This window comes from Halichondria panicea, chromosome 2 (assembly GCF_963675165.1).
Source record: "Halichondria panicea chromosome 2, odHalPani1.1, whole genome shotgun sequence".
NCBI classification, from domain to species: Eukaryota; Metazoa; Porifera; class Demospongiae; order Suberitida; family Halichondriidae; genus Halichondria; species Halichondria panicea.
The window spans coordinates 2,680,884-2,702,000 of record NC_087378.1 but is presented as its reverse complement, the minus strand read 5'-3'; the positions used below and the strand labels follow the sequence as shown (position 1 = coordinate 2,702,000).

At 43.6% G+C, this 21,117-nt stretch overlaps 1 protein-coding gene across 12 annotated transcripts in view; it reads right to left on the bottom strand.

The window, feature by feature from the left end:
* Window positions 1-21,102, bottom strand: part of LOC135331876 (T-box transcription factor TBX5-like) — a 27,706-nt gene extending 6,604 nt beyond the window's left edge. For 2 of the 12 annotated variants that reach the window (XM_064527149.1, XM_064527150.1), the window contains exons 1-24: window positions 20,968-21,102; window positions 20,701-20,824; window positions 18,775-18,826; window positions 18,307-18,358; window positions 17,541-17,654; window positions 17,247-17,411; window positions 16,416-16,490; window positions 16,129-16,164; window positions 15,904-16,023; window positions 15,593-15,722; window positions 15,453-15,514; window positions 15,096-15,211; window positions 14,513-14,638; window positions 14,144-14,393; window positions 12,292-12,456; window positions 12,068-12,156; window positions 11,693-11,829; window positions 10,881-10,989; window positions 7,766-7,895; window positions 2,321-2,429; window positions 2,024-2,099; window positions 1,213-1,714; window positions 1,010-1,059; window positions 719-770 (exon numbers count right to left, since the gene is read on the bottom strand). The gene's annotated coding sequence lies outside the window, so the exon portion shown is untranslated. Of the gene's footprint in view, window positions 1-718; window positions 771-1,009; window positions 1,060-1,212; window positions 1,715-2,023; window positions 2,247-2,320; window positions 4,093-4,261; window positions 4,377-4,500; window positions 7,896-10,880; window positions 10,990-11,692; window positions 11,830-12,067; window positions 12,157-12,291; window positions 12,457-14,143; window positions 14,394-14,512; window positions 14,639-15,095; window positions 15,212-15,452; window positions 15,515-15,592; window positions 15,723-15,903; window positions 16,024-16,128; window positions 16,165-16,415; window positions 16,502-17,246; window positions 17,412-17,540; window positions 17,655-18,306; window positions 18,359-18,774; window positions 18,827-20,700; window positions 20,825-20,967 lie in introns of all 12 variants that reach the window. The other 10 variants (XR_010393068.1, XR_010393072.1, XR_010393071.1 and 7 more) reach the window with 10 other exon arrangements.
* Between the last annotated feature and the right edge of the window lie 15 nt (window positions 21,103-21,117).

Below are 21,117 nucleotides of genomic sequence, written 5' to 3'. Positions count from 1 at the left end.
CTTACAGTAACGGACGATCGATCAAGTCGATCATCCATCATTGGTATAGCCCAGAAGGTCGAATACAAGACCTTTTCGTCCCTAATGTTTATTGTGCCGGGACTCATCAGTGGACTGCACACGCACTCAGTAAATGTACTTTGCTCACACTATTAGCGGTTTCTAGAACTAATAAATAATTACTTGAATCCAGTGTAATTTAATGGAAAGTGGTCATGGCAATAGGCAAATGGACTAAGTGTACATGTAGTTATGAATGTATGTGGTACATCATCACACAATAATTTAAACGGACTCCCAAATATTCGTTTAGCGGCAGGGGGGGTTTTATTTAACCAATTAAATATTAAGTGGTGTAAAGATCATGTTTCAAAGGGGTTGTATGGTAAGCATCAGTCAACCAATAAACACATTCTTGGCAATCACACTGAGACGGTAAAGACCCACTAGACAATAAACATTAAGTGACGTAGCTACATTCAAAGTTAGCTCCAAATATAGGCCTGCTTTCGAAAAAGCACCCACTTGGATAAAAGTTCTGCAAGGGGCAAGAAACTGCCTATTTCGACTATTTCGACAAAAGACCAAGGGTTATATAGCCTATTTTCCTACAATTTGGCAGGCACGTATTTTGGGGCTGAAAGTGACATTGTCTGCGTCAGCATGACCTTCCTGGCACAGAACACAGTCATCAATGCCACTACGTACACACACTTACAATGAGATGTCTCTTTGAGCAGGACAGGGTGCTTCTCCAGTCTGCGGAACAGCTGTGGGGAGGGGGAGAGGTCACACGAAATTCGATGAGCCAATCATACGAGGGAATGCATACAGTAACTTACTCAGCCACACATAATTATAGGACAAGTGTAACGCTAGGAGGTGGAACGGTTATGCGCATCCTATACATGTAGGCACACGTAGCTATTTAGGGCGCCACTCAGTATTTGTTTAGCCTTACGCAATGTTTTAGCGGCCTGAATATGGTACAAACATTACAAGTACGTACCTCTTCAGCTTGAGAGTCAGCTTGAGAGTCCTCTTGTGTGTTTGTCTGATCTGTAAGTACGCAGGTACGCAATCACAATCACTATTAATACACCTGGCAGGGAACAAGACAGATCTAGCTGACACAATTTGTATGTATTTTATACAACAATCATCACAACATCACAACATGCAATCATGGACAGATATAATCATCTCACTTACCATAACTTGTGAATAGAAATGGAGCTGCTTGGACTCATGGACACTGTCAGCGAGCTTGAGGACGACCTGTATACTAGTTCAAATATTAGATACCCGGAGCTGACTCACACTGTACGTTTAAAGTTGAGATGCAACCGGTAGCTATGTTTTAAGCACTAGGTTGCATCTCAATGTATTCAGGACACAGTGACCCAGTACACGGACCCCGTATATGAGAATAAACTGGACTGCGGGGCCGGGCTTTAATATTGTATGACTCTCCTATATAGATACAGGTAAGTATGCACACATGCTCCATGGTATATTAGGCACTTAAAGGCACAATGTGATAGAGGGAAGGTGTACATGCATGTGTAGGAGAGTAACTACGGGAACTCTCTAAAATGTACACTAGCTATATCTGAAGCACTTACCACGAGGTCGTTCACTTTTTGTTCCTGCATGTTCTTTGATATTATCCTAAGCTCCTCAGGCTCTAATTCTCATGCAACTGGTCATCTTGCTAGTGTGTGTCACAGGGGGGGGGGGCAAGCATGCGGTATAAGTGTCTGTGCTATAATCATGAAATGTTAGTAGTACTGTGTACACTCAACGGTCACAAGATCATATCATTCTAACAAGTACGAGCAACACGGTTATAACATTACGAAAAAGCTTCCTCAGATGAATCAGGCCGGTGAGTGTATACATATAATTTCCATGCAGAAACAGTATCCCTATATTTATAAATGTACAGTCTACATGCACATGTTAGTAGCTGTGCTGTGCCTGTACACTAGTTCAGAATATACGCATCACCATTATAACTCACATATCTTGACTGTATACTGCCAGTTCTGTGCAGACCATATTTAGCGTCGTTCTCATGAATCCAAACTGTACACCACCTGGAGAACAAATGGCAAATGGCAACGTGGTACAGATTCTGCGGCTGCTAATTGGAACGTTGTGGTGTAAGAAGATTAAGTAAACGGGCCTCAATGCTCAGCTGGTCTCTATAGTCAGGGGGTGGTCGACATGACCCCTCCACGGATCTATGAAATGAGTAGGTGTGGTATCCTATACGTGCCCAATCGAAAAATGCACACAAACAGACAGACACAATTACTTTGTAGTTACTTGATTCTTTCCTTGTGTGCTGGTCTCGTTAGTCTCCTGGTTGCCGTGGGTAACGATGACGACAATTTATGAGGCACAGTGTTCTCCAACTCCACTACCTGTGAGGATGTACGATATCACTGAGCGTGCATATAAATACATGTACGAAGCTGGATGTAAGGCCACTGCAACGTTGACTCTAGTTTCCCGTATTCCCTCATGCTCATTACAGTCAAAGTTGCAGTGGCCTTACATCCAGCTGTATATAGTATGTCTTCGAATAAATAGCATGTAAATTAATGAATACAACACAATTTATGAATAAATGCAGGGGAAAAGCAGCTTGTAATATGAATTGTCAGTGTAGTTTAGTTAGTGCCATCTGGCCAGTAAGTGTCGGGATGTTTCATAGACCTCCTGAGCACTCATATCTGTTTCTTCGCACAGATTAGCCTCGATCCACTGCTGTCCTTTCATCCCAACCACTTCCCATTCAGCTCTGAATTGAGGGAAATATTCTTCCAGACATGAAACGGCCAAAGCTGTAGTCCATACATTTGATTTCTTACGCTCTTCTTCTGATCCTATCACGGCTGATTTCGTTTCTTTCTCCATTAGTTTTCGGACTTCGTCTAGAGGTACTCCGACAGCATACGAGAATGCTCTCACCATAGGCCACGCCCCACTGTACAACTGCATTTGAATGAGTTGGAGGAGCTCCGAGGGTCTTTGGAGGTCATCCCAATCCGGGTCTGTGTCGGAAATAAAGTCTTCATCATCGCTTAAGCTCTCGGAAGAGGGGGTGGTCCGGTGTCCATTAGAGGGGATTTTAGTTCCATTAGTAACAGGCTCTTTGCTCGTACGATAAAAGGAGGGGTAAACAAGCTTTCCCTTAGCATCGTCCCAATGCAGTGTGGTTTTCTTCTGGCTGTGGTAGTGTAGGTGGTCGTCTATCCGGTGGCCTTCGATGGGATCAGGGAGAACCAGGCCGATAGAGCTAGCCATGGTCTTGAGAGTGGTGCCAAGAGTGGTGAAGGTATTAATGGCCACACTGCACATTGTGGTTGGTTGAGATGAGGTGGTGAGTGGCCCAACTTGTCTCTTGCGGTTTCTGCTCTGCATCTTTTGCAACTGGTCCAAACGTTTCTGACTATAAGAGGAGGTCTTCTTAGCAGTGAAGGTGTGTGCAGAGTGCGAGGTGGTTGTAGGCGGCTTGTGTGGGAGGAGTTGCTGTACTAGACCACACCCCCTGAAGCACGTTAGACCACATGGAATACCAGACGAGCAGCTTAATTCAAGCAAATCATTACAAAGTTCAGAGTCAACCATTTTCCCGTTAAGGAAGCTTCCATTCAGTTTAATCCTCTTTGGTTCTGGTTCTTGTGTTTTATCGCTGTCGTTTTGGCTGTTTTTTCTCGAACTAGAAGCTAATTTTATCTCCATCTCCTGTAGCTTTGACCAGGTAGCCACTCGATCTAGGATCGAGGCTAACTCGTAGCTTTGTGTGGGCGTGAGGTTTGGGAGGGGGGCTGGTTTAACTTCCATGGTGACTCTCTCTTCTCCAGATCGTCCCACAATGCTCACGGTGCTTTCCAACACGCCAGCTGAACGGAGAGGCCCCTCTTGTTTGATCAGCGCAAATGCCGTGTGTGTAGAGCCACTGTAGACGGTTCCCAGCAATGTGGGTGTGGTTTCAAGAAGGGAAAACCCTTCAGGAGGTGACCATTGCAGCGATGAGTCCAATACATACGGCTCCAGGCTGTCTCTCAGAACTTCCATTACCTGAAGGTAAATCGATATATTAGTCGCTGGGCTAGACCTCAAAGATCATACATCAAAGGCTGGAATCTTAGGTAACTATGACACTACAATGTATTCTACACTCTGTGGCCCACTGATAATAAATAATACCCAAAATACCACTAAAGCAGGACGGCTAGTATATCCTCACCTTTGTCTGTAATCTCTCCGTGTCTCTGAGCAGTACACACTGACCACCAGAGGCAGCTGCAATGCCTGTCACCAGCTCTGTACAAACTTCAGGCCCTATACCAAATGTGTGGCACCTAGAAAAACCACACCAAACAAATAATATTAACAAAAAAATCAACCAGCTACTATAACCCTACTAACCCGTGGCCGCCCACGCGCCTTTGGTTAATAATAGTATTAACATTACACTCCTCTCACCTAGCTTGATGTCTGTTCTTTCGGACAGTGTGCAGAACATGTGCAGTGCTGTTCACTCCTCCGTCGGTCACTATGAAGATCTGTCTGGCCAGGCTCCCGCACTTCCCCTGTTTGAAGATCCATCGCAGTGGGTCCAGCAGCTCAGTCCCTCCAAGGGTGGCTTGAATCTCGTTTGCAAATTTAATGGCCTTCTCCACCGACCACTTCGTGTACTCTGAACTTGTGTGAAATAGGTGTCTGAAATTGGATCCGAATGCGATCACGTTGAAGTAGGACCCTGCTGGCAGACTCTTGATACATGTGATGAGAGTATCAGACGCTGATTGGATGTTGCTGCCGCTCATACTGCCACTACAGTCCACCACAAATATGAACTCAGATGGATGAAGTTGCTTGTCTTTCACCGAGGCTGGGAATGCATCGGGAGTTAGACAACTGTTCATCATCATTAAACCATCGCATCTCAAGTTAAAATTACAACCCCCCCTGGTCTTGGTAGCGTCTTGGGGGTAGGAAATAGAACAGCAACCTGATGGCGAGGGTGCTGCAACCAGCTGCACTGTGAGTCCCGTAGCCTTGTCGGAGTGTGGCTTGCATTCGTACTGGATCTCAACCACACAGGAGGAACCAGCGATATAGTTCCATCGAAAATCGTTCGGATTGGAGATGGTGTGTAAAGGTGTCACGTCTTCAATGGGTAGCGTGGTAGCTAAACTAACGTTGTAGCAGAGGTGATGGGCGGGTAGTTTATTGGTGAAGACATACTGTAGTGAGTCTGGAGAACTTGGGAGGGTGAATTTAAGAACGAAGTCTAATTGTATTTCCAGCATTGTTCCAGCCTTGACTGAGCCCAAATGCAGGAGTAGATCCTCCGCAGAAATAGCTCCAGCGTGCAATGCGAGTGTGGATGCATGAAGTTCCTTTGTGAGTGCCAAGGTTGGTAGCGACTTGGTCCCATCAATGGTGGTCAGCTTCGAGACGGTGAGTGTTTGACAGTTCTGCTTTCCCGTCGATTCTTTCGACAACACTTGACATTTAGTAACGCTGAGATGCTGCCTGGTGCTGTCTCTGTGAGCTAAGAGTGAAGACACATAAAACACTAGACATTGTTCATCTTTGTCAATTGAGTAGGAGCAGCTGGCCTTTCCACAGCCAACCTGAGCAATAGTTCTGATACTCAAGTCGATTTTCTTAGCAATGATTGGATCTTTATTGACTTTTTCTTTCTTGTCCAAGCTGGACCGAAGTAGCAAGCTTGAGAGCATCTTGATGTTCAGCTAATAGTTTTGTTATGCTGTGCAACATTCCCAGCTTATAAAGCACTCCTCCTGTTTGAATAGCTAATTGAGTTTGGGGTAAGACTGTAACCACTAAGCAAGATCTTGATTGTCCCACATGTGGGGATAAGGCAGATCCATAGTAATAAGGCTGCAAGAAGTCAAGTTTACTGGTTACTAAATAATAGTTAGACACTGTTTTGGAGGGGTCTATGGGTAGAAGCCCAAAGGCACTGATTTAGTATCCCGAGCGTAGCGAGGGTACTAAAGTGGCTGAGTGCTTCTAAATCACATTGACACCGACAAAACAGTGTCTAACTCATTTAGATACTAGTGCGCATGCGCAAACCTTGCCCTCGAGGCCTAACTACAGTACAATTACTTGACAACAGAATACTAGGTATACTAAGTAAGTTGCAGGTATACTAAGTCCCATAGTATACTGGCCTCGAATCCAGGCCGCTCTCATTGGAGATGTGGGCCTGGTATCGACTGCTTGCGCATGCGCTAATATCCCCCCGGTATCTGGGGGGCTTTGGATAACATCGTTTATGCTCAGTAAAACAATGACATCACAACGAACGGAAGTGGATCAAAGGAAGTAGTTAGAAAGTTCGATTGAAGGTTTCTAGCCCATCGGATTGTATTCTCTGATAGCTACCCTTAGGCTGCTATGTTAACAAAAGACTCACAGCCTGCAACAGTGTGAATGACAATCGTCTGAACGGAGTGAAAGCTGACAAGAGCGTATGTGGACAGGCCACGCCCATCCACGCCCATCTAACACTAACTTTAGCGAAAGTCTACTATGCTACTGCTACTGACTCTATCAGCAAGAAAAATAGCTGTACAACAAACCTACAGCTCTGTCTCTAGCTAGCTAGCTATATAGCTCTGTGTATGACTTTTTGGATATTTCCTCTGATAAATTCAGTATTATAGGACATTTTACGGGAAAAAATAACCAATAATTTTGCGCATGCGTAAGCAGTCGATAGCAGGCCTTCTTTTCTCTTCGAAGGCCGGTGAAGGAGGCTAATAGTATACCTGCTCTGAGGCACTTTTCCCATGTACTTCCCATGTACTTCCCATGTACTTCCCGTGTAGATCTTATCAACTAGTGTCTAAACCACTTTAGCAGCTCTTTTCTGACTGCGCTTTAGTGCAAGGCTAACTCATAATACTACGAAAGATTCTGAAGACACTGCAACAGCCTTTAATGTGAGTCAAACTAGCCATAACTCAAGAAAAAATTTGCTAATCCACGAATCAAAATTCAAGAGAACGTGGCTAGAAGCCTATAGAAGCTGTTAGTTTTTGTCGCATTGCAACCGTTGAGCAGTTACAGCTGGAACAGACACACACACACTGTGGTACAAGATCTACAAAATTTATAACATGCTAATCGGGAATTTGCTCGATGCCATGAGCGAGGTTCTACCATGTAAATTGGTGACTGCAGCCCCACTATATTTACCTTTATCATTGCATGCTTGCTGTTTTTTAGTCAATTTAGAATCAAGCTTTAATTCTACCCTTATATGCAATAGAAAGAGCTTAGAGGGTGAGCTAATACGTGTGCGCCTGCAAGGGGATCTGGAGTTGTCTCCCCAAAAGATACCTAACGCTTTTGATAGAGTGTTAGTAGGGGAAATAATCTTTTACATTAAAGTAGAAAAGACTTGTATACAGTGTTTAATACTTATGGGTGTGGCAATTAATGCTGGGTCCTAGGATAATACTATAATTGTACATACTACCATGTAGAGTAAACTGAGGGGATTATTAAATTACAGGAGGTGGGACATGTATCCCTTGACAAGTACGCTTTACTTCATTAGTGGTCACCTTGCTGCACTAATCATTATAGATTTCTACACACATTATAGGTTGGGAGTCAACAAAGAAACTTAGGCAAGCTGTATATCCTCTTTCTTGCAGGGTGTGATTACAGCCAGCTATATACATGCTATTCTGAGTCTACTTACCCCAATGGGATAGCACTGTGTTTGTACCAAGTTTTAAATTTGGCAGAGCTTCGTTGTCGAATAAATTTTGTGTGAACTTGCCCTCAAAGATTGTGAGTGTGCTGGCAGCATTGTCAGGTCGAAGGTCACCCTGGAGGAGAAGGGGTACACAAAACAAACAAATAAATTATATCACTAAAAGAGTGCTCTCACATAATTATAAAAAGAACGCCTACACTGCACACAACACACACAACACACACCTGCACAGGTTTCCCCTTCTCCCACTCGGCCAGTAATTACTCACAACAACATAAAGTTAGTAGAGACCCAAAACCAAATAGACAACATCATACCAGAAGTGGAAAAACACATAGCATGGTAGACTTACCACAACATCAGATAGCAACACTACACCAACAATTTCTCAAGCAATGCTAGCTCAAATCAAATATAGAATCTGCAACAGTAGGATCAGAGGTACAAAGGATCAAAGTAATGGCTAAGCTTACATGTAAAAGAAAGCCAAAAAGGAAAACACCTACAGAGAAGAAAATCAAATTAGCCCACAACTAGACTACAGCCACTATATCAGAAAAACCACCTACTGTACCACCCACCTCTGCACTACCAACAACTCCAGTACACAGAATTCTTTTTAGCCACCTTAGGCCACAAAGCCACACCAGCTTGACATTCATAATCTAAGCTCAGTAAAGCTTGAAGATGCTCACCTGGCTTTGATAAACAAAGGACTGCAGAAATGACCTAGAGAAATGTCTCAACACCCAGCTGCCCAAAACATCACAAATTCCTTTTTTATGGGAAGGCCACCAACCCAAACACAACCCACCAGGTGCGTCCACGATCAAATCATCGAAATAAAAAAAAACGTATCCAAACCAGCATACATTTTGTACCTACCACGTTACATGGAGTTGCCTGTCAATGCACATTGCTAGAGTACATTGCTAGGCACCAACAACAAACAATATAGAGGGTGTGGTGATCAGCATCCATGTCCAACAATGCCATCACGATATATAGGTGTTCATAAGTATGTACAAAGGTATACCCCAGCACGTACCAGTACGCCCAGAGTAACTATAGTACCATAGTATCTAGGCATGACCCATGGGGCACCCAAAGGTATACCTCAGCACGTGCCAGTACGCCCAGAGTAACTATAGTACCGTAGTATCTAGGCATGACCCGTGGGTCACCCAAAGGTATACCCCAGCACGTACCAGTATGCCCAGAGTAACTATAGTACCATAGTATCTAGGCATGACCCGTGGGTCACCCAAAGGTATACCCCAGCACGTACCAGTACGCCCAGAGTAACTATAGTACCGTAGTATCTAGGCATGACCCGTGGGTCACCCAAAGGTATACCCCAGCACGTACCAGTATGCCCAGAGTAACTATAGTATCATAGTATCTAGGCATGACCCGTGGGTCACCCAAAGGTATACCCCAGCACGTACCAGTACGCCCAGAGTAACTATAGTACCGTAGTATCTAGGCATGACCCGTGGGTCACCTAAAGGTATACCCCAGCACGTACCAGTACGCCCAGAGTAACTATAGTACCGTAGTATCTAGGCATGACCCCGTGGGTCACCCAAAAGTATACCCCAGCATGTACCAGTATGCCCAGAGTAACTATAGTACCATAGTATCTAGGGATCACCCATGGGTCATCCAAAGGTATACCCCAGCACGTACCAGTATGCCCAGAGTAACTATAGTACCATAGTATCTAGGGATCACCCATGGGTCACCCAAAGGTATACCCCGGCACGTACCAGTATGCCCAGAGTAACTATAGTACCATAGTATCTAGGCATGACCCGTGGGTCACCCAAAGGTATACCCCGGCACGTACCAGTATGCCCAGAGTAACTACAGTACCATAGTATCTAGGGATTACCCGTGGGTCACCCAAAGGTATACCCCGGCACGTACCAGTATGCCCAGAGTAACTATAGTACCATAGTATCTAGGGATTACCCGTGGGTCACCCAAAGGTATACCCCGGCACGTACCAGTATGCCCAGAGTAACTATAGTACCATAGTATCTAGGGATTACCCGTGGGTCACCCAAAGGTATACCCCAGCATGTACCAGTATGCCCAGAGTAACTATAGTACCATAGTATCTAGGGATTACCCGTGGGTCACCCAAATATAAAATGTTAGTAATTCACAATCAGGGCCTACACACACAAAGTCATTGGTTCTTGTGCATGATCGAGGCTGGTAGCATGATCTTTGAAGTTGGACGCTCGAAGATTTCTTGAGCCATCAATAAACTCCTAGTTAAGTTTCTTAAGCCTGATAGCTATCTTGAAACTTTGTAGAGAGACCTACCAGCCAAGAGAGAGAATGACCCACCAACCAGAGAAAGAGAGAGACTAACCGGAGAGAGAGACCCACCCAGCCAGAGTGAAAGAAAGACCAAAGACAGTGAGAGACCTAGCAAGAGAGTAAGAGTAAACTCAGAACTTTAGACAGTCCGCTTGTTCTCAGCTAAATGTACTGATTTATTTGTCCACATTTCTTGAGTCTTTTTGTAGCTTATTCTGAGCTACTAGAACTCTGGTAAAGGGCTCTTACTAGTGCTATAGAGCTAGAACAGCTAGCCCCTAGCTAGCTAGCTACGTACATATATATATCTCTGGCTAGCTACATAGCTCTGCTCTGACAAAATGTCTGACTAACACGTGCAATGACAGGTCACGTGCAAATAATGACCGGATTTGTCTGTTGTTCGGGTGTAATTTCGAGCCCTGCCTTTGGGTGACCCACGGGTCATCCCTAGATACTATGGTACTATAGTTACTTTGGGCATACTGGCACGTGCTGGGGTATACCTTTGGGTGACCCACGGGTCATGCCTAGATACTATGGTACTATAGTTACTCTGGGCATACTGGTACATGCTAGGGTACCTACATGTACATGGTATAATGTGCTGATCATGCTGGTCCCATAGTATATTAGTTGGACCCTTATGATGCACTTACTACGCCTGATGGCACTACTGGACAACCCTGCTACATACGTACATGTACAAGACCCCTCACATAGAATACATGTATGTGTGGTGTGGTGTGAGGTGTGTGTTGCTCACTTTAAGTAAAAGCTTCTTCTCTTTAAAGACGTGAACAACATTGATCTTGGACTGGAGCACCAGCCCTGACATAACCAGACTTAGGGCACGCACATTCAGATCCAGCTCACTGATAAGGAGGGAGGGGCATGATAAATACAACCACTTACACTGTACTTGTACTGTATCTTCACTGGACTATACTAGTTGCATGTCTATAACTGCTGCAACAAAAGTCTCACAACCCTATACATGTAGCTCATACATGTACATGTACATGTAATCCCTATAATTATGCATGCACATGTAGGTGCAATAGAAGTACAGTGCAAACAGGTTTAGTACACGTACACATTAAACGTACATTATCTGTGAGGGGTACCGGGAACGCTAATTAAACACGGGGGGGGCACAGCGTATACAACATACAAAAAGTACGTTATAGTCTAACGAAACACGGGCACAGCGTATACAACATACAGAACACAGGGGGGGGGGGAGGTACAGCATATGCAACAGCTTGTTTAATACAAAAAGTACGTTAGTGTCTAATTGAGCACAGGGAGGAGGGCACAGCGTATACAACAGCTCGTAACATTGGCCTGTGACCCTATTATAAACGATGCGACCAAAAGTGAGTGGGAGATATACATGCTGTGCAGGTGCACCTGAAAACGGGTTTTCTATAGAGAGGTTTTATTTGCTTATTTGCTTATTTGCCTGATTGAGAGGCATGCATCTTTGTGTAGGAACATTTGCATTGGATGACTCGATCTAAAGTACACGTACATGTACATGCAAGCTTCATACTCTGAAAACATCATAGGTCTCACCTTGTTATCATCTCCACCTGAGGCTAAGAGCTGACCGTCTGCAGTCTGCACACTGTCTGCAGTCTGCATCTGAGTCTGCACACCTCCTGTGTGTGACCTTGGTAGCGTTTGATTGGAAGAGAGGCCTCTTGATGGTCCTAGGCAACAGATCAGAGGAATACCATGTGACTGCATGCAGACATAATTATTTATTAGCTGTGGCCGAGAATAATTATGCCTCGGTGTGCATGTGCAAGCAAAGTATACGGTAGTCCGTTTGTGTGTGTGTTATAATGCTGAAAGTAAAAGTTATAGTCTAATGGAGCACGGGGGGGGGGGGCATATACAACAGCTGCTATTTTATAGATCAGAATACACATCACCACGACGACTCACATCTCTTGACTGTAACTGTTTGAATACTGCCAGTTCGGTTCCTCACATCAAAATAGCGTCATTCTCAATGAATCCAAACTGTACATCACCTGCAGAACGAATAGGCAAATGAACAAAGTGAAAATGTATGTGAGAAACAAAACCTAAGGTAAATCATTGATAGTTTAGTTTTGTACTTACAGTAAGGGGGGTACCGTACGTATATGTATAACACATTGACGTACTCTCTCTTATTGGTAAGTCTTCTTTCTCGACATTTGTCGCTCTCAATCTGGGCAACTGGGCAGCCACACTCCTGCTACCTCCACCTGGTGTTACGCAACCTGATTGGTCAGATCCATGAGAAGGCGTTGCTATGGAGAAACATTTACTGGACAGGTGTGCTTGAGCTGCAGAAAAGGAATATTGCTGTGACAAAAAGCCATACACTTACAGAACAGAGATTGATCATGTCGATCATCCATCATTGGTATAGCCCAGAAGGTCGAATACTAGCTAAGACCTTTTCGTCCCTAATGTTTATTGTGCCGGGACTCATCATTGGCGCATAGCTGGAGGTCAAAGGTCGAAAACATTGGCGATATATAATTGGCGCATGACACGACCTCCAGGTCTTTCGTACATGTCTATATAGTATGGAGTGGTTTGATCATAGTGTTAGTTAGTCGTAATTTTCGGATGTTGCTTCTACACAAAAATTAACCCACCACCACCGACACATGTAGTAGAGTCACAATTATTATCTAGGTAGCGCAAGCATTTCAAAGACAGCTTCTTGTAAAGAACGCATATACGAGTCAGCTGGGAGTGTTTCCCCCCAATTCGGAAGGTCATTCGTGACGTCACATTACACTCGTTTTTCACACCTTAATAATCACGTCCTACAAGTCCAGCAGAGCCACTTTTAGAGCAAAAAGATTCTGTGACATCATAATACAACACGTGAGACCATCACTTTTGATCATGTGAGCTGTCCTACATGTACCTTATCATGTTGATGTGTGAAATTTTTTGCTTGCAAATTAGGCCTCCAGATTAGCCTAGACACAGTTGTGTTCTAGGCTACTACCTAGGAGAGAACCTTCCAAAATTAATTTGAGTCTTCAAGTCCATATGACAAGTGATTATTTTATTTCAGGCCTTAGCTTTTATAGGCAAAGGCTTGTTGAACCTTTTGTGGTGCTCACAAAAATAAGAAATATGTCTGTATTAGTAGCTTTATGTTATGTAGCTTTGGCACCTCCACCGAGGCATCAGCACCTGCGGTGCTTTCATTACCCGAGGCGCGCGTGGGCGGCCACGGGTATAGTAGTACTTTGGTTTGTCTGTTTGTAATATTTGAGTCTATAGCACTGCATATACAGCATGGATAGCCTCCACACAACAAGTTATTAGTTTTAATAGTGGCAGATTTTGATGTTAAAGCCTCGTTGTTGTATAAGAGCGAGCAAAAGCTAAGAAGCTTGAACTTGAACATTGGCAGTAGTAGCTAGATACACGCGGCCTTTATGTGAGGTACCCTAGTATTTACAGCTAGCTGAAGTGATCCTGTACCAGGAACAATGGAAAAGGGTCACTACAATAGAAAGCTAGAATTTTTGTTGCTCTGTGACTCTGTGATCCTACTCACACAAGAGGAGCCACTTCTCTGAGACTCCAGGCTTCTTTGCTGTGATCCTAGACTAGGACCTAGTCCACAGTGCATATCTCATGTACCACTAAACTCTGTGTTTCAGCATGTCTCCAGGTTTAGTTTTATTGCTGCTGAGTTGCTGTGCTAGACAGCTCAGTCATACATCACTACATGCAGTGGACAGCACTGCATTATATCACTCTTCTGGTTTCTTTGTAATCATGCCACCAGCCGAGGGTTTGCACTTTAGTGCTCTAGTTGAAAAGGTAATTCTGAGAGCTATTGCATCAATATATTATTAGTTTAGGAATTGACATGCTCTCAAAAATGCTACTAAATAGGGATAAATGTGTGAGGCTCTACCTTAAATAGGGATAAATACAATGTACCTTCATGCCTTCATTATGACTAATCACAGAACTTAGTCACTCAACTACACGTACCTTCCCGTCTAGATGGCCCACCCAGGCCAAGTAAGAGCGGAGGTTGAGATCATCCACCACTAGCTTCTGTACTTTCTCTAGTCCACTTTTGTATTCTAGTGAGCACACTAAATCATCAATACGATCAGTGAAGGCTCTCTTGGAAGTTGAATATGCATTCTTGAACAAAGTTCTCGAGTTTGTACGAGTCCCATGCCAGCTATCTGCTCCTGTACATCACACGCTTGGAGATACCCTGATGGGCGTCAATCTATGTGGGGGGTAATGGGGGCTAAATCAAGGCAGGGGGTAGTAGGGAAAATTGATGTAGTGTATAGAGACATACAAACACAACACATGACAGTAACCTAGCAACAGAAGGTAGCGTACCTTCTGACATGTGAGCTCATAGGTTCGAATGCTCTCCATGAGGGAGACGGCATGAGGGTACAACTGGTTGGCCTGGTTCACGATGGCAAAGGGAACTTTGAACCCTAACCACTTGAGGTTACGTACCTGTACCGAGGAAGTGGATGTGGTCAAGTACAGACACCACAATAACATAGTACATACTAAAAGCTTTGTTATTTATAATTATGTCTACATGTCGCCAAATACTTAGTAGGTAGCATTCCTTGGCCTCAGCAAATTCTTTCCCTCATTATGCTTTTGAGCACTGCCTAAAATTCAGTCCATTATGCTTGTGGAAAGAACCCATTATGCCCCACATTTAAGGTAGGACAGCCATATGATCAAAAGTGACGCCATGTGTCATAATAATTACCGTATAGCTGGTAATTTTCGTGGGGTAAAAGATTCGTTATTTTCGAGGACAAGCTGACCTACACGAAATTATTTCCCATGAAAACGTAGGCGTGGCTTACCGTAACGCATGCAATGCAGTGCAAGCAGTGAAGGAAACGAAATTTATACTCACGAAAATCACCACTTACATGTACCATCACACACTTACCTTCACAATGGTGAAGTGAGAGCGTGCCTTTATGTCCGCCTCCCTCTTGAGCAGGATGACCTTGGTGAACTGTGTTAGTCGTTCTGGTCCTTGGCAAAATACAGCATCTCACAAACCTGTTCGGAGTACCAGATACATGTAACTAAATTCAGAGTACTATATAATTGTATTATGTTGGCATGGTGTCAAAAAAGCTTTAAGATTGCTAGGTCACAGTGTGTACATGTACATGTACCACGACAACGACTAGGAAACTGCTACTTTGTTTGTTGAGGGGGCAGGGAAGTGGATGTGAGTAAATTGGAAATGTAGTTTGAGCAATCCGCAAAAGTCACACAATCCGTGTGAAACACTTACCGCGAGGTCATTCACTTTCTATTTCTGTTTCGATATCGTTGCTCTGCTCCCAATCACTCAACCTGTTAGACCAAGTGTGTGTCACAAGAAGTGTCAGTAGGCAACTATCTTTGATAGCCAAATTAATGTCTACAGCTTACGGAAATGGCTGGTGATAGGGTCCCCAGTGGCCTTCAAACTGGATGTATGCTGGGCTTGCTCCCCACTTAGCTATAGAACGGAAGGCCAGGTCGATGCTATGGGGCCAGTTTTTATAGTCATCCTCATCACCTGCAGACAATACACAGAACATGTAACTGCGTAGTTATGCCCTATCAACAAATCAGACAACCAGTAAACACATTGTCTACTAGAGTGAGTATTTGGTAGAGTGCAACTGAGCCAAAACAGACGGTAAAGATTCACTAGCATTAGGTGAGACGTGACTGATTATACAATCTATAATTATTACCAGCTGACCCATTTTGTAGCTGGTCATGAGTTCCTTCGCTACGATCCGATCTTACTGAGATAATCGGCCAGCTCCCTCGTTGGTCGTCCAGACGCTCTAAATGACAGTTCTTCCTGGATACTGAACACATCGAGGAGGTTGTATGAAAAAAGTAAACAACACATAATGGCTATATACAATCTAGGGTAAAAAATAAAGTGAATACACCCATAATAACTTACTCACCTTCACAGGAGGAGAGTGCCTTTGACCTGTCGCAGACTGTGTAGGACAGGAGAGTACGTACATTACATATATTATTACACAAACATCATGACGAAGACTGGTATACAATAAATGCAGTACCGTAATTGATGTAATTACAAGCACCAGAACAAATTAATTCCACTTCTTAATGCGCCCCTCAGAAATAGAATAGCTTTTAGAACCCAGCCCAGCTGGCACCTAAATTATGGTGGCGCTTACGTTCTACAGCTAGTATAGAGAAAATGGGCGTGGTCTAGCTCACTTACCTTATTTTTCATAACTTGTGAATAGAAATGGAGCTGCTTGGACTCATGGACACTGTCAGCGAGCTTGAGGACGACCTGCATGTATACTAGTTCAAATCTTAGATACCCGGAGCCGACTCACACTGTACGTTCAAAGTTGAGATGCAACCCAGCGCTATTCTATGTTTTAAGCACTGGGTTGCATCTCAATGTATTCAGGACACACTGATCCAGTACACGGACCCCGTATATGAGAATAAACTGGACGCGGGCTCATTAAACGCCTCTACACATACGTAGATGCAACAGTGACATCCAACCTAAAAATTGTGCCTAGGGTTTTTCGTACTCGTACTTGGCAGTCGAGGTCAAAGTTTAAGAAAACGCACATGATACGCAATAATATGCAATAATACCCCCCCCCCACAATAATAATGATACACATGATCAGACAGAATAAGCTAAAAGGTAGCTCTACTGACCTACATGTAGTAGGAAATACATACTTGTATAAGTGTAGTGTATAAGCTGTTTGTGTGCTTACGCCCAGTGCAAGAAAGGGAGCACCACTGAAAAAGTGGATACATGTACGTATACCCAATAGTGTCCAATTGATAGGCTAGATGTACATGTAACTTTGATCTCAACTGTTCAGTACGAGTACGAGTGGCGACCCAAAGGCCATCTAGGAAACCATTATTACAGGCACTCAAAAAAAAATAACGATACTCGGAAATTGTTAATTTTGTGAAAATGCACAATTCTGCATGTACTGCATTGTAACAATAATGCAATATACAGTTGCATTTTGCCGAAATTTATATGCAATGTAATGCTAATTAATGTACTCACCGGTTGAGGCGTTGATAGTCTGAGCCGACTAATGAGAGGGTGTGTCTAGTCCCTTCCCCAGGACAACCCTCCACCACTCTCTGTTGGGGGTAGTGAGCGTACATTAGAAATAGACGTGGGAGGTACATATGTTGAAAACAGTTTGGATGACGTACACGTACGAACCTAGAGGGGGAAAGAAGAGGTAAATTAATGCAATGCTATTGACAGGGTACATGTATTTGCTAGAGGATGATTGGTCGTGATCTTCCCTAGTTACAGTGTAGCAACACAAATCTAACTGCATATACTCACCAATCTCGTAGATGAGTTCCTTTGCTCTCTCCAATCTTACTGAGATGATCGGCCAGCTCCCTCTATGTTAGTCGTTCATTTGTCAAGCAGCCAGTCTTGTCATTGAGAATCACACTGAAACAAAACTGACGGTAAAGATCTCCTACACAATAAACACTAAGTGAGACAGAAGAAAAGGTCATACATATCTGGTAATGGTCAACCATTATTTTATGGGCATAAAAATGAATCAACCATCTTTGATAGCCAATGTCTACGTGTACGGAAAAATGGCTGGTGATGGGTCCCCAGTGGCCGTCAAAGTGTGTATGCTGTGTACAATTGTCACCAAATCAGGATTTCATACAGGGAGTGATATCTCCTCCCCCCCCCTCCCGCTGTCTGATTTATTTCATTGTAAAATATACAATATACTGACTAATTTACTATCGATCCCCAAGAATCTTGGGACAATTGACGCATGCGCAGACAGTGTATACCAGGCCGTCTTTCTCAATTGAGAGCGACCTGGAATCGAGGCTAACACAGACAGTTCCTACAAACTTAATTAAAGTCAACTAGCTTTTCAGAGTAACTGACATGTGGGTACCCAGGGCTGAATCCAGGATTTTGGATCAGGGGGGGGGCAAATTAAAAATGTAGGAGGGGCGAAGTCATCAGAATTATAGCAGTACAAACGAATCTGTCAGATCCTAGGGGGGGGGAGCGAATTACCCCCTCGCCCCCCCCCTCAATGCAGCCCTGCACACTACGAATACACACTCACTTTGAGGGGCTGATCAAGGCTCCAAACGACAGCTCCAGATACTGGACTCCTCCTATTTTATTAAAACTGCTGTGATTTGTGCAATGACATCATTGTAAAATATACAATATACTGACTAATTTACTATCGATCCCCAAGAATCTTGGGACAATTGACGCATGCGCAGACAGTGTATACCAGGCCGTCTTTCTCAATTGAGAGCGACCTGGAATCGAGACTAACACAGACAGTTCCTACAAACTTAATTAAAGTCAACTAGCTTTTCAGAGTAACTGACATGTGGGTACCCAGGGCTGAATCCAGGATTTTGGATCGGGGGGGGGGGGGGCAATTAAAAATGTAGGAGGGGCGAAGTCATCAGAATTATAGCAGTACAAACGAATCTGTCAGATCCTAGGGGGGGGAGCGAATTACCTCCTCGCCCCCCCCCCCTCAATGCAGCCCTGCACACTACGAATACACACTCACTTTGAGGGGCTGATCAAGGCTCCAAACGACAGCTCCAGATACTGGACTCCTCCTATTTTATTAAAACTGCTGTGATTTGTGCAATGACATCATTGTAAAATATACAATACACTGACTAATTTACTATCGATCCCCAAGAATCTTGGGACAATTGACGCATGCGCAGACAGTGTATACCAGGCCGTCTTTCTCAATTGAGAGCGACCTGGAATCGAGGCTAACACAGACAGTTCCTACAAACTTAATTAAAGTCAACTAGCTTTTCAGAGTAACTGACATGTGGGTACCCAGGGCTGAATCCAGGATTTTGGATCAGGGGGGGGGGGGGGCAAATTAAAAATGTAGAAGGGGCGCACACACACACACACACACACACACACACACACACACACACACACAAAAATGTGTTTGCAGTAAATAAAAAATGCACACAATACACACCAAGAAATACATACGCCCGCGCACTCTAGGATACACGGTACGTGTAAGTGTATATTTTTCTATGTGTGTATTGTGTGTGCAGTAAATAAAAAATGCACTTGCGCACACACAATACACACATAGAAAAATATACACTTACACGTACCGTGTACCCTAGAGTGCACGGGCGTATGTATTTCTTGGTGTGTATTGTGTGTGCGCAAATGCATTTTTTATTTACTGCACACACAATACACACATAGAAAAATATACACTTACACGTACCGTGTACCCTAGAGTGCACGGGCGTATGTATTTCTTGGTGTGTATTGTGTGTGCGCAAGTGCATTTTTTATTTACTGCACACACAATACACACATAGAAAAATATACACTTACACGTACCGTGTACCCTAGAGTGCACGGGCGTATGTATTTCTTGGTGTGTATTGTGTGTGCGCAAATGCATTTTTTATTTACTGCACACACAATACACACATAGAAAATTATACACTTACACGTACCGTGTACCCTAGAGTGCACGGGCGTATGTATTTCTTGGTGTGTATTGTGTGTGCGCAAGTGCATTTTTTATTTACTGCACACACAATACACACATAGAAAAATATACACTTACACGTACCGTGTACCCTAGAGTGCACGGGCGTATGTATTTCTTGGTGTGTATTGTGTGTGCGCAAGTGCATTTTTTATTTACTGCACACACAATACACACATAGAAAATTATACACTTACACGTACCGTGTACCCTAGAGTGCACGGGCGTATGTATTTCTTGGTGTGTATTGTGTGTGCGCAAATGCATTTTTTATTTACTGCACACACAATACACACATAGAAAAATATACACTTACACGTACCGTGTACCCTAGAGTGCACGGGCGTATGTATTTCTTGGTGTGTATTGTGTGTGCGCAAGTGCATTTTTTATTTACTGCACACACAATACACACATAGAAAAATATACACTTACCGTGTACCCTAGAGTGCGCGGGTGTATGTATTTCTTGGTGTGTATTGTGTGTGTGCAAGTGCATTTTTTATTTACTGCACACACAATACACACATAGAAAAATATATACTTACACGTACCGTGTACCCTAGAGTGCGCGGGTGTATGTATTTCTTGGTGTGTATTGTGTGTGCGCAAGTGCATTTTTTATTTACTGCACACACAATACACACATAGAAAAATATACACTTACATGTACTGTGTACCCTAGAGTGCACTGGCGTATGTATTTCTTGGTGTGTATTGTGTGTGCGCAAGTGCATTTTTTATTTACTGCACACACAATACACACATAGAAAATTATATACTTACACGTACCGTGTACCTTAAATGCGCGGGCGTATGTATTTCCTGGTGTGTACGCAAGTGCATTTTTTATTTACTGCACACACAATACACACCACGAAATACATACGCCTGCACACTCTAGGGTACACAGGTATAAAACATGGCACATTAGGTTATGAAACGTACCTGCAGCAAAGAGAAATCGGAAAAACTTAGAGCACACACTTTTCCCCTGATGGATAAAGCTGCTGTATGGGTTCTTCCGTTCTGCAGCTATGTGCCTTGATTCCAATCCCTCTTCCTCTTCTATCTACAATAGAATATACGGGTTATGAAGGTAGCCCAAATGAATCAGCTGCACCTCTCAGGTGTTGGAGAGATCGAGAGAAGACACAATAATAATTCCAATACACTTGTATTTATTTACCCTCCAATGCACGTGTACTTCCTCACCTGTGATACTCTCTTACTGCCTGCATGCTAGCTCGCTACTCTCTTACTGCCTAGCCTGTATGCTAGCGAGCTAGCTAGCGAGCTAGCTAGCGAGCTAGCTAGATTATTTGAATATTGTATTCTAAAAAAAGCACAGAGCCCAGCCCCTTT